Source organism: Gavia stellata, chromosome 6 (assembly GCF_030936135.1).
Source record: "Gavia stellata isolate bGavSte3 chromosome 6, bGavSte3.hap2, whole genome shotgun sequence".
Lineage (NCBI taxonomy): Eukaryota > Metazoa > Chordata > Aves > Gaviiformes > Gaviidae > Gavia > Gavia stellata.
Genome location: NC_082599.1, coordinates 60,550,015 through 60,563,377, shown reverse-complemented (window position 1 = coordinate 60,563,377; position 13,363 = coordinate 60,550,015). Strand labels below are relative to the sequence as shown.

At 42.2% G+C, this 13,363-nt stretch overlaps 1 protein-coding gene across 1 annotated transcript in view; it reads right to left on the bottom strand.

Annotated features, from left to right (window-relative positions):
• Positions 1–13,363, bottom strand: part of CNTNAP2 (contactin associated protein 2) — a 1,162,694-nt gene that overhangs the window by 94,235 nt on the left and 1,055,096 nt on the right. The gene's annotated exons all lie outside the window — the stretch shown is intronic.

Genomic DNA, 13,363 nt, shown 5'->3' with positions numbered 1-13,363 from the left:
GTGGCAAAACATCAGATGAAAGGGTTACCAGAAAATGGATTATCAATGATAGCATTCACAAAGGAGGGTACCAGACAGAAATAAAGACAACCGAGAGTTCCATTTAGTTTGTTTTTCTTACATATAAAAGAAAAAAGCCACAGCGCCCTTTTAAATCTTCTGAAAAATCTCGGGTGCCCAATTATGGTCTCGGTGTTCCAGTACAGCTGCGGTTTCTTCTTTGGCTGAATTAATAAAACAGTCTTATAAAAATCTTACTCAAGCAAGGCTATTAAATTGTGGTTTGAAGCACCACTCCATGATCATTATCACTAACAATACTGATAAATAGTGGGAAATATTTTTGTACATGGCCTAATAAGAGTTCCACAAGGTTATGTCAGGCTGAATTAAATGCATTTTTATGAAAACTGGAAGGATGGGAAGAAACTTTTTACAGAGAATGTTCTTTCAAACCAGATTTATTATACAATTGACACCTTTGATTTTTTTTCTGCAAAATTAGCTATTTCTAAAAGAAAAAATTAAAAGTTTATTTTATTGCTGTTGTACTCTCTGTTCTCCGCTGAATAAAATTCATTTCTTGAATGAACTGCCTTTCATAGGCCATGAATTTAGTCTGTTTGGCCTTTTTCATTTTACAAGACACAAAATCTGTATGAGCCAAAGCTTGCCATTAAAGAAATAAAGATGTTTCATTTTAATGTTATTATGTCTTATAACTTCAGCGGTTCTGCCAATAAACTCAGGCAAATTAAGAATTAAAGTAAAATCTCTCCAGTACTTAAGTTGTATGTTGTGTTCAAGTCTATTTTCAAGGGTGTGTGTGTAATTCTCCTTTACTTTTTGCTTTGAAGAACTGTCTCGGACCTCTTCACTGTCAGGCTTGAATTGCTTCCCAAAAACTTGTGTCTACAAGGCTGTAAAATGAGAACCCCTTAGCAGACTTTTCACCTTATTCTGAAGCAACTGATGGCACTGTCAATATTGCTCGTGGGTACCTTGACTACAACCCCATCCAGGATTTTGAAAACCTCTGCAAGAACGCTTCTTTGTTTGCAAGCTCTTGGTCTTCTGGACGGAAGCATCTCTAATTTTTTAAAGGAAGCTTAGTCTTCCTTTAAAAGAGAAAGAGAAAGTGTAGAGAATTGGCAAAGAGAGGTATTTCAAGTAGAAGTTCTGTGCCTGCATAGTCTAGCTTTATGCATGGCTTTAAACGGAAATCTGTATCACAGCCTGAAAGACTTACAATGAAATTTGTACTTATTGGAGAAAATGAGCCACCCTGACATAAGAGTACCATTTGTAGAAATTCGTATTATATTTTTACATTTAATCTTATAGTCAGGGAAGGAAAAACATTCCAGAAAACTCTTCTCATCAAAGGCTGTTTTCCGTGCATGTACCTGCTGACACGCTGAAAGTTAGAGAAGGTATCACAGCATCTATGGACTGTGCTGATCCATCCCCAAGCAACCTAAACCCACGACTCTCATAAACCAAAGGGGAGGAAACGTATTTGCTAGACTGATGGACGGAAGAAACATGAAGTATGTCAATGAGAAGAGCTTTGCAGATGGGCAGAGGCTGCACGACGGCATGTCTCACATGTGAGTTACGTGGTGGGTCTGACTGTTCATTCTCAGTTTCCATTGGAATGAATTTTTGAGTCTATGGATTAAGTACATTCTCCAGCCAGGGGCATCTCTAGGTAAAATGATTGGTACTTGTACCTTAACAGAAATGGATGAACGTCTGATAACAGGCACGTTAGTCAGAAAGGGAAGACAAAAGAAATTGTACCCCCCCCCCCAATAAATGGGACAGGGGATCTAGCGACAACTGACACGGAGCAGGCTGAGGTACTCAGCAACTTTCTTCTCTCAGTTTTCACTGCCAATTGCTCTTCCCACATCTCTTGAGTCCCTGAATCTCAAGGCAGGGACTGGGGGAATGAAGTGTTCAAGGTCAGGTTGGATGGGGCTTTGAGCACCCCGCGCTGCCCCTGCTCCTTCTTTTTCCTCTACCCTAGCTTTACTGCAGGGGATGGTGTTGTATGGTGTGAAGCATCCCTTTGGCCAACGGTCAACTGTCCTGGCTGTGACCCTGTCCAACTTCTTCACCACCCTCAGCCTACTGGCTGAGGGAGAAGTGGGAAAGAGAGAAAACTTTGATGCTGTGCAAGCGCTGCTCAGCGATAGCCAAAACACTGGTGTGGTATCAACACTGTTTTAGGCACAAATCCAAAACACAGCACCATACTGGCTGTTGTGGAGAAAGTTACCTCCACCTCAGCCAGACCCACTAGAACACCAAATTTGTTCAGCGTAACAAGTTATGTAGAAGAGTAGCAATTATTTAGTTTTTTTCCTAAGTACGGCTGATTTTTCAATCTCTCTTTGTCTACACATACAACCCTTGTATGATGTGGCATCTTTGACTCGAATATATCCTCGGTTGACATGACAGGGGATGACTGAAAGATATCTAACATACATGTGCACATGTGACTATTTATTCACAGTGACCAACTGAACCAGAGCAGAATTTTTTCAGAAACACGTAGAAAATGAGCTGCGCAGGTCGCAGAGATTTCTACTGGTCAGTCACTTTGTAGCTCATGAAGTGAGTTTTCCTAAAGACAATTTTATTTTCTATTCTACCAAATACCATAAAACTTAGGCCAATTGTTCTATGAAAGGAGAATGAGGATCAGACATTGAACAAGTGTCTGAAATTGCTTGATTATGAAATAAAAACAAGAAAAAAAATGTGGCATTTAGCTTATTCAGTCAGTACAAGGTTTTGTGATGGAAACATCACAAAATTGAACAAAGGTGAATTTTTTATGTGCTCCTGCCACATATATTCACTCAATAAACTGAGGCTTGTGGCTTAGTTTTACCCTTTCTGTGCCTTGTCCAATTACATATAATTAAATCTGAACACGTTTCTTTCATCGATTCAATTTTCTAAGGTCTCAGGTCATTGTCAGCCATCTGTTCAGAACACAGAAGTGCAACTTCGGCAAACAAAATGCCCTTCGCACTCTTTGTTCTGTGTTCTTGGTTTTTAGCTCTATTCAGATCCCACCACTGCCTCATCTTAAATCTATGAGGCATTTGCCTATGAAAAGGAAGGGACATGACTGCATTGTCTGTGGGATTCTGTGTTCCTTGGGTCCTTCCCTTCAAGGCTTTCTGGTAGATACGTTTTAGTTAAATACAAGTTCTGAGGCTCAACCGCCCGCGAAGTAGCATGCACGTCTACGTCCACTGCTATGCGGAAGGTCAGGCTAAATGAGCTGATAGACTTTTCTGGCATTCAGGATCTATCAACAGCTACGTCTCCCATTTTCCTACAACTCCTTGTGTTTCAAGTCTCTTTTTTTTCCTATTTTCCTAGTTTGATCCTTGTTGATAAATTGAAGGCTAGGATCTCTAGCTATAATAAGGCTGCCAGCAAAGAAAGAGACGCTGACAGATGGGTGGGTGCTCCCAAGATGCTAAGCAGTAGGTGGAGGTTCTCAAGACACATCAGCTGTGAAAAAAAAGGAGGAGGGATTGCAGCCCTCCTCACAGTCAGTTTTGTATGCCTGTCTCTCTATTTCTCTCCTTCGCGCTCATTATCCTTTCTTTGAACACACACTTTCATCTCCTCCCTTGTACTTTGTTTCTCTTACCTCCCCTGATGTTTTTTTATACCCTTCAATGGGACTCACTGATGTTTTAGTTGACTTACATCAAAGGGAATAGAATCTAACTTCTTTAGGAGCCTTTTGAAATCCCGTTCTTAGAACATAAATGCCTTGTTACGGCTAGAATCGGAGCTCACTCGCTCAGCTGTAAAACAGGATACAACAATAAGCTATAAACTGTAGACTAAAACCTGCCAGACAGATATTTCCCCCTCCCACTTTGCTTGCTCGTTCCATGAAAACAACAGCTTGAAAATATTCTATGTCTGTAAGGGCAACATCTGCCAAACTTCTTGGACAGTTTGTAAATACACCTCTGACAAAGGGCACACTGACTAAACCAGTAGACAGAATTCAGTGAAATGATTGAAAATGAATGAAAACCTAATGACAGATAGAGATGCTAAACGTATCTTGAGCTAGCGGTTTACATATCTCTAGATGGAATCCATCAGCAGGGTCAAGATCAGGTCACTATCTGTAGTCACTGGAATCCTTCCCATTGACTTTAGTAGACTCTGGATAGAAAAGAGGACTTTCCAGGATTTGAAAGTAACTGTCTTGTCCACCTTTCCCATTTATTTTCTAACAGCTGAGTTTAAAGATGGTCTTACCAAGTCAACTCTAAATTACCTGCCCTGCTGTCTTCCTTTGCACAGGGGTAAGAGATGGCCACGCCGATGCTGACATTGAAACAGCATTGATAGCTTGTTCCCAGCTGCTGAAAATATGTGGAAAGGGCTACAGATGCCACCCTGAAGTGCCATATTAGAACACAGGACCCGCTTTGAGGAGGCCGCTCCTCCAGGGACACAACTAAAAATTAAACCCCCAAAACAACATCTCAGAGGGAAACTGTTGATCCAAGTTGCTTGACTGCAATGCAGGAATTACTGCATAGCTTGGCTGTCTGTTAATAATCAGGTAGTTGTCAAAAATCATGACCATATTTACAATAATTGGACCAAGCATCTGGAAGATTTAATCATTTATCTAATTCCCAAATGAAATGGTCACTTGAACTAATGAGCGAAAGCTTCCCTCATTTGACCAAATGACAGTGCACATCTATACCCAAGACTGCAGCGATCCCTGAGCTAAGTGCCAAATGAACTAGCTCTGGAAGCTGCGCAGCTGCATCAGCATGATGCTGTGCCAAGAGTAATTAGTTCTAATGAGAGGCTATACTGCACCTAGGATCAAACCCAGCATAGCTGAGTGCTGATTTATGTGGACGTGCCATCCTTCTTAGAATTAGCTCAGGTATCTCTCTAACATGGGGGTTCATTGCACAGACTAGACACACTCTACGTTTGCCTGTAGGTTAACAAGTCAAACAACAAAAAAAAATCACGCAACTTTACACTCTCTTGGCTCTTATGCAGTCAATTTTTGTAAGTGTCAAGAAGGAAAAAAGGGTGAGAAAGGCTATCACTTTAACATCTGCAGACTAGCTGAGGGTGCACTCAATCCCACTGTCTATGTCACTGATGAAGGTATTAAATAGTATTGGTCCCAGTAAGGACCCTTGAGGGACACCACTCGTTACTGGTTTCCACTTGGACATTGAGCAGTTGACTGTAACTCTTTGAAAGCGGCCATCCAGCCAGTTCCTCATCCCTCAAACCCATACCGCTCCAACTTAGTGGCAAGAATGTTGTGAGGGACCATATCAAAGGCCTTACAGAAGTCCAGATGACATCAGTAACTCTTCCCTTGTCCACTGATGCAGTCACTCCATCATAGAAGGCCGCTAGATTAGCCAGGCACAACTTTCCCTTGGTTGGCTGTCTCTAATCACCTTCCTGTCATGCATATGCCTGTGTCAAGGCTTCTGGGAGGATCTGTTCTACAATTTTAGCAGGCAGAGAGGTGAGGCTGACTGGTCGGTAGTTCTCAAGGTCCCTTTTTCCAGTCACTGGGGACTTCACCTGACTGTCACGACATTTCAAGTATGACGGAGAGTGTCTTGGCAACTACCTCAGCCAGTTGTCTCAGGACCCTGGGATGCGTCTCATCAGGTCCCACGGACTTACGTATGTTCAGGTTCCTCAGGTGGTCTCGAACCTGAGTTGGGTTACGATGGGAGGGACTTTGTTCCCCCAGTCCCTGCCTTGAAGTTCAGGGACTTGAGATATGTGGGAATATCATACATATTGATAAAATATTACTTCTCCGTGAAAAAGGAAGTACAGGCACTGCTATTAGCATTAACACTTTTGATGATGTAACTGTCAAGTTAGTTTTTAAATATGAGTGTTTTCAGACATTTGGTAACAGTATTACTGATGATTTCTCAGTGAAATTCTTGTTTCCTGGAGTAAATATTTTTAAAGACATTTCACCTTCAGTTGTAGGAAGTCTAGAAACATTTATATATATTTACCTATATATATAGAAAGGACAAGAGAGATTAACTTCTCAATGAAAGGTAAAGGAATGAAAACATGTATAACTGAATGGCTTTAACCATTAAAGGTTTGGAGAAAATGATAAGCATAATATTTAGAAAAGATACAAATAGAAATCCAAGGGTGGTGTTTTGCAAAGATTAAAGAAACTAATTCATGGTGAATAGGATTTATTAAATTCCTCTGCAAATTCATCAGGAATACAGAACTCTTCAGAATGTCTGAAGCTTCTTACGACCTTTTCAGTGCGTTTTTATATAATGATTTTATTTCAGAAATTTCAAAGTATCCCGCAGACCAAAAAAACCAAATCAGGATGAAAAATAAAGAAAAAGGCTTTCTCAAATGCAGAAAAGAGCTTCCTCTGACGTACCTATCCTTCTCATATTTTTGATCCTCATTTTCTCCACCGTTTAGTCTGCAGCCTGAAGGCACTTGATTCAGTCTCTGAAGCAAGAGCTGCTCTTGTCTTACGCACACGACTGTGCCGTCATATTGTAAGCCAAGACTGCACATAACTAAAATGTTTTCCTGGCTATTTAAAAGACGTGAACTTTAGTACACTATTGTCCTTCTTCCATGATACTTTCCCATCTTCTTTCCAGTAAGATTTACAACTGGGCAAGTAATTTCAACAACTGGACAAATAAGTCTAAGTCCTATATTTCTGTTTACAGGAACCAAGCGTCTTTGGATTAATGGGAGTTACATATGGTAAAATCCTTCTTTCATCATTTCATTTTATGACTGTTCAAATATATTTTCATATTTCTGTCTGCCTGACTGAATAGCTAGCTGTTTTCTTGTTCCTTCATCGCCTATTGTCTCCATGCTGAGCCCTTGAAATTCATTATCCTCACTTGTGGTTTTAATCTTAGATATTCAATATATAACAGTTGACTCAGAAGTACTGTACTACATTGCAGCATAGTGCTGGGAAATTCTGGGACTCCCATAGTCTGGGATTTCCAGAGCACTAGGAAATACTAGGGAGAGGAGATGACAGAAAAAAATTGTGGAAAAGGCAAATGAAGAGAAGGCAAATGGAAGCTGGAAGGTAGGAAAGACAGTAACTAGTGGTGTACCCCAGGGGTCAATCTTGGCTCCAATCCTCTTCAAATCTTCATTAATGACCTAGATGATGACAGGGCAGAGCGTACCCTCAGCAGGTTGGCAGATGTCACAAAACTGGGATGTCCATGCTGCCATCCAGAGGGACCTCAACAGGCTGGAGAAATGGACTTGACAGGAACCTCATCAAGTTCAGCAAAGGGAAGCGCAAAGTCCTGCACCTGGGGAGGAACAACCCCACATGCCAGTACATGTTGGGGGCCACCCAGCTGGAAAGCAGCTTGGCAGAAAAGGCCCTGGGGGTCCTGGTGGAGACCAAGTTGAATAGGAACCAGCGATGCGCTCTTACAGCAAAGACGGCTAATGGTATCCTGGGCTGCGTTAGTAGGATTGTTGCCAGGAGGTCAAAGGAGGTGATTCTTCCCCTCTGCCCAGCACCGGTGAGGCCACACCGGGAGCACTGTGTCCAGTTCTGGGGCCCCCACTACAGGAGAGACATGGACGTACTGGAGAGAGTCCAGCAAAGGGCCACAAAGATGATGAAGGGACTGGAGCATCTCTCCTATGAAGAAAGGCTGAGAGAGCTGGAACGGTTCAGCCTGGAGAAGAGAAGGCTCAGGAGGGATCTCATCAACATGTCTAAATACCTGAAGGGAAGGTGCAAAGAGGACGGAGCCAGGCTCTTTCCAGTGGTGCCCAGTGGCAGGACCGGAGGCAACGGGCACAAACTGAAACACATGAGGTTCCCTCTGAACATCGGGATACACTTTTTTACTGTGAGGGTGACAGCTTTCTGTGGGGATCTAGTTGAAGCCCACTGTAATTGTTTTCACCAACTTCAGTGGAAATGAATACTGATGGACTGTAGGACTGTTAGTTTGCTGTTGATAAGCCATTTCTTGTCTCCATTTCCCTTGCTTAACCTCTAATGGTGAATATGTGCCTCTCTGGATGCAATTGGAACATAACTGAGCTGGTTTGTTGAAGCTCATGCTAGAGAAGACTGCAGTGATAGTAGCAGGTAGAAGGAAGAAATTAGAAAGTATATGAATTACCAGCAGTGTATCACTCACAGTAAATGTGTGTTTCTGGAGCGTAGGACCAGGATGGCTTTCGTCTATATTCATATGGCTAGGGGATTCTAATAGTGTCTACTAAATAAGATTTTGCTACTGTGATCTATAGTTCTGTCAGCTAAAAGTGTGCATTATAGCTGTTTCCTGCATAATTCAGTTCCAGAAAGTAAATCACAAAGTCCTACATTTTCCATTTTTCTCCAGTGCATGATTAGTCCTCTTGGATCGCATTAGGAAAGTCAAAGAAATTACACAGTTTATATTACAAGTAAATATATAAATAAATTAAAAATTACATTATTCTGCTAGCCTCTTGGCTAGCCTGCAGTATCAAGCTTAATTTTGTTGTACACATGCCACTTGCACCAATATCCATCACTATCTACAAATTCTGAAACATTTGCAGATGTATTTCAGTGCTTCCTTATTGCTGTTTTACATGAGTTCAGCTAGCAACACTATTCCCCCCCCCGCCTCCTTTCTGTTTTTCAGTATTTGAGGGAATAATAGACTGGGATACTACTGCGTGGAGTAATTTCCTCAAGTGCATATTTACACAGAATCGCAGAATCATTAAGGCTGGAAAAGACCTGTAAGATCATCAAGTCCAACCATCACCCCAACCCCACCATGCCCACTAAACCATGTCCCGCAGTGCCACGTCCACACGTTCCTTGAACACCTCCAGGGATGGGGACTCCACCACCTCCCTGGGCAGCCTCTTCCCATGCTTCACCACTCTCTCAGGAAAGACTTTTTTCCTCATATCCAGCCTGAACCTCCCCTGGCGCAACTTGAGGCCATTTCCTCTTGTCCTATCGCTTGTCACTTGGGAGAAGAGACCAACACCCACCTCACCACAACCCCCTTTCAGGCAGTTGTAGAGAGCGATGAGGTCTCCCCTCAACCTCCTCTTCTCCAGACTGAACACCCCCAGCTCCCTCAGCCGCTCCTCACCAGACTTGTGCTCCAGACCCCTCACCAGCTTCGTCGCCCTTCTCTGGACACGCTCCAGCACCTCAGTGTCCTTCTTGGAGTGAGGGGCCCAAAACTGAACACAGCATTCGAGGTGCGGCCTCACCAGCGCCGAGTACAGGGGCACGATCCCCTCCCTACTCCTGCTGCCCACACTGTTTCTGATCCAGGCCAGGATGCCGTTGGCCTTCTTGACCACCTGGGCACACTGCTGGCTCATCTTCAGCCAGCTGTCGATCAACACCCCCAGGTCCTTTTTTGCAGGGCAGCTTTCCAGCCACTCATCCCCAAGCCCATAGCGTTGCATGGGGTTGTTGTGACCCAAGTGAGGACCCGGCACTTGGCCTTGTTGAACCTCATCCGGTTGCCCTCGGCCCATGGATCCAGCCTGTCCAGATCCCTCTGCAGAGCCTTCCGACCCTCCAGCAGATCAACACTGCCGCCCAACTTGGTGTCATCTGCAAACTTACTGAGGGAGCACTCAATCCCCTCATCCAGATCATCAACAGCTGCACTGGTAGAGTGTGATTATGTCAGTGAGCTGTTGTGCTTCCGTGCACATGCAAGATTAGATTACTCCTTTGGAGCAGAAGCTGGAGTAGAGAACAGTGCGGACTTACAATCCCGCCCCGAGTTTTCCCTAGGGCAGCCCAACCTGCTTTCTGACCGCAGCCGAGGGGGAACTTTTAACTGCTGGAAACGCGTCTCAGCCTTTTCCAAAGCTACCTGCAGCTGGCTGAATGCTCTCCAGGTGGAAGGGAGTGAAAGGAATGGTCCTGGCTTCTCTCACCTCGTGGTCGGACAGCAATTCTCTGACTTTCTACTGGCAGACAACCACTTACACGTGCAATTAGCAATATTTTGGAAAGGAGGAACTATACTGGAGCTCAATACGAAGGGAAAACAGAACAGAATGTAGAACCTTCCTCATCATGAGTAAGCATCTGTGTGAGGACAACGATAAGGGGGGATCTGATTTTGGTAAGAACTAAGCATCAGTTATTTTTATTTCACTTTAAAATAAACTCAACTATCAACCAACCAATCAAACAGAAATACCAGTCTTCCTACGCAGTAGATTAGATTGCTTTGGGGGATAAAAAAATATCGCATTTCAATGAAAGTCCTGAAGTTTCTCATGAAAGATCATAGAAAGACCAAATATGCCCTAAGAAGATAATTATTTATTATCATTATTTCTTAATTACGTCAGTTATGCTAATTGCATTCCAGTTGTCTTGCAGATAGGCACTTGGAAACAACTCTCATATTTTTAGAATTATGTTTTAGTTGACATAGCAATTTTCAGCCATGGACATCAAGAATGAAAAATAACATTATCGGTCCTGTATAAACAGGGAACCAAAGCAAAGATATGTGAAAGTACTTGCTTAAGGTCAAACATCAGATGGTTAGAGCAGGGCTTGAAAAAATACCTATGTGCTTTACTTCTAAGGCAGTACAATTTCAGATAGACGATGTTACCTCCCATCCAGCCAGCCCTCTTCCAATAACTACTTAGCTGCTCGGAAGGAAGGAAGGAACGGTGACTCAGCTGAAGGTCTTGTTGATTCATCTCATGAGAGTTACTAAAGCTTAAAAAAATACAGCAGCAATATCTTCTGGTCTCTTTTGTGAGAGATGATTCACACAAAGGGAACTGTAGTCAGCGCGCTGAGTGGAAAAGGAGAGGAGGCGTGTGCTTTCCTGTCTGTAGCGGGTTATAATATACTTCGTTATACCCTTTTAACTGCAACGCTTTACCGTGAAACTGAATTGGTCCCATGCAACAGAAGACACCACAACAAGGGGGAAGCACAGACATCAAAACAGAGCTCTCTCTTGCAGCGTATAAAGGGTTTTCTGTAACTGGTAGTTATTTTTTGGTGGATGAAAGGCAAAATAGAAGTGGGTGCTAACAGTCATGGAATTAGATTATGTCTGAGCATGGTAAAGTATCAGAGAGATTTTTGAGAGGAGAGAGCGGCTTCTTTTCCTATGTAAAATAGCTATGAAGTTGGCACGGTTCTAAAAATGCTGCGCAACGGGTCTGGGTGCTTACACGCAGATAGATACAAAGGATATCAAATCCCCCTTGAACGTGACACATTTGAAGTTCATAAAAATCAGCCAAAATTGTAAACAGTGCATCATACTAAAAGTTAGAAGAGCCCGGTGCAGGCCTGAAAAGTAGACATCAAGACTGTCACTCCTCCATGGTGTGATTTTGAGAAAGAACACGTTGCCACTGTGCTTGTCTTCCTCTTCTGTGTTTTTCTTTTTCTGTAATTTGTGTCTTAGCTGCCGGCTCTGCTGTAGACTGTGCTTAAGACTTGTAAAGGTATTTAGATGCCCGGGTGGTAGCTACTGAAAAACTTTTAGGTTTGGCCAGGTGCTCATGATGATATGGATTTATTGATTTTTCTGCCTGGCCATGCAAGTTTTTGTCATTTGTAGTGGTTTTATAAGCAATTTTTCATGGCTGCTATTTATTTCTCTGTGGTTGTCCAGGGGTCACCATCAGGGTCAGGACCCTGTTGCATTATGCACTCTACTAACACAGTAAGAAAGGCCATCCAAAAATATGACTCCAGTTTACTTTTACTGTAGTAACTCTGTATGTGAAAAGGCAGGGGGTGAAGGGGTAGGGTAGATGGACCCAGCTAACTGTGTCTCCCTTTTATCCAAAGCTTTAGATGAAGATTTTGGTCTCTCAGAACTATACTTGCAATTGTTTATGGTTGCCAACCTTCAGGGTAGACCCCCCAAAATGAAAGATGATGTCTTTGGTCTTGGTTACTTTTTTATTCTGCATGTAAGTGAGGGACCTGCCTGGGTTAGCGACCTTTTCTTAACTACTTTGCTTCACTGTCTGCATGAGTCTCCTGAAATGTAAAGCCAACAGGAGACCCACTCCTATTTCCTCCTGTAACAGTGGAAAACATAAAAGGGTGAGTGAAAGGATTTATGACTGTATAAAACATTTGTTGTTAAGAACTCATACTAACAGAGAGCTGTCTGCAGTGCGTGAGTAGAGACGAAATGCACTACAGTGATCCAAACTCCGTCTTAAAAACCAAGTCAAGATGTTTAGGTCAAGAGGATATAAAAAGCCTAAATTATGTAAAACAGCGTAATGGCAGTCTTGTGATAGCACCTGCCTTCATGCTCTTCTTAAACAAATGGATTCACTGTTTTATTAGCTTTTTAACACAATTTCACATGAATCTTTTTTCTTTTCTTTTAAAATGTAAGAAATGACACGTGTGCAAGGTTTCTGAATGAAAAGTCCTCAAAACAACTGTAGCAAAGCAAGGTATAGTGACAGAGACTGAATTGAGAGTGCCTTAAAAATGAATTAATTTTCATCATGATTTAAACTGGCATTTTTTTAAACTAGCATTTTAAACCATGCTGAAATGCTGCAAAGTGGTAGGAAAATCTGTGGCCAGAACTTTATATGACCATTTAGCATCTACCACATTATAATGTTCTAGCAAACACTTAAAGAGAAAAAAATTATATTCACTTGAATAAATCTATTGATATCATTTGAATTAATCGTGTACATAAATACTTGAAGCACCATGGATGCAATTGTATTATTATTAAAAAACCTCCTCTTTCATTATATCTTATCATTTAGTCGCAGAAAATCTTTTTCTACTTTAAAACTGAATTGCTTTGGTGAAAACAATAAAGAATAATTTAGATTTTCAACAGGCTAGTTAAGCAATGGACAACACTTTAGTAAGTCCAACTTAAAGAAAAAAAGTAGTTTACAGAGTAGCAAAACCCTGTTTAAACACTCAGAAGAAAGATTCTCAAAAGCATCTAGGTGAATTAGGACCAGAATACCCATTGGATTCAGCTCATCTAGCCTCAGGAAACGATGCAGCTTGGTTGGACCATTTCAGATTTCCTCACTCACGGCATTTCAATGTATGGGATGATGTTGACGATGAGGATTAAAGGTAAGGATTAAAGAGCAGAGTGGTATGGGTGACACTATAGTGGGTGTCTGCTATAGGCCACCTGACCAAGAAGAACAAGTGAATGAGACCTTCCAGAGAGAGCTAGAATTAGCTTCGTGTTCACAGGCCCTGGTCCTCATGCGGGTCTTCAACCACCCC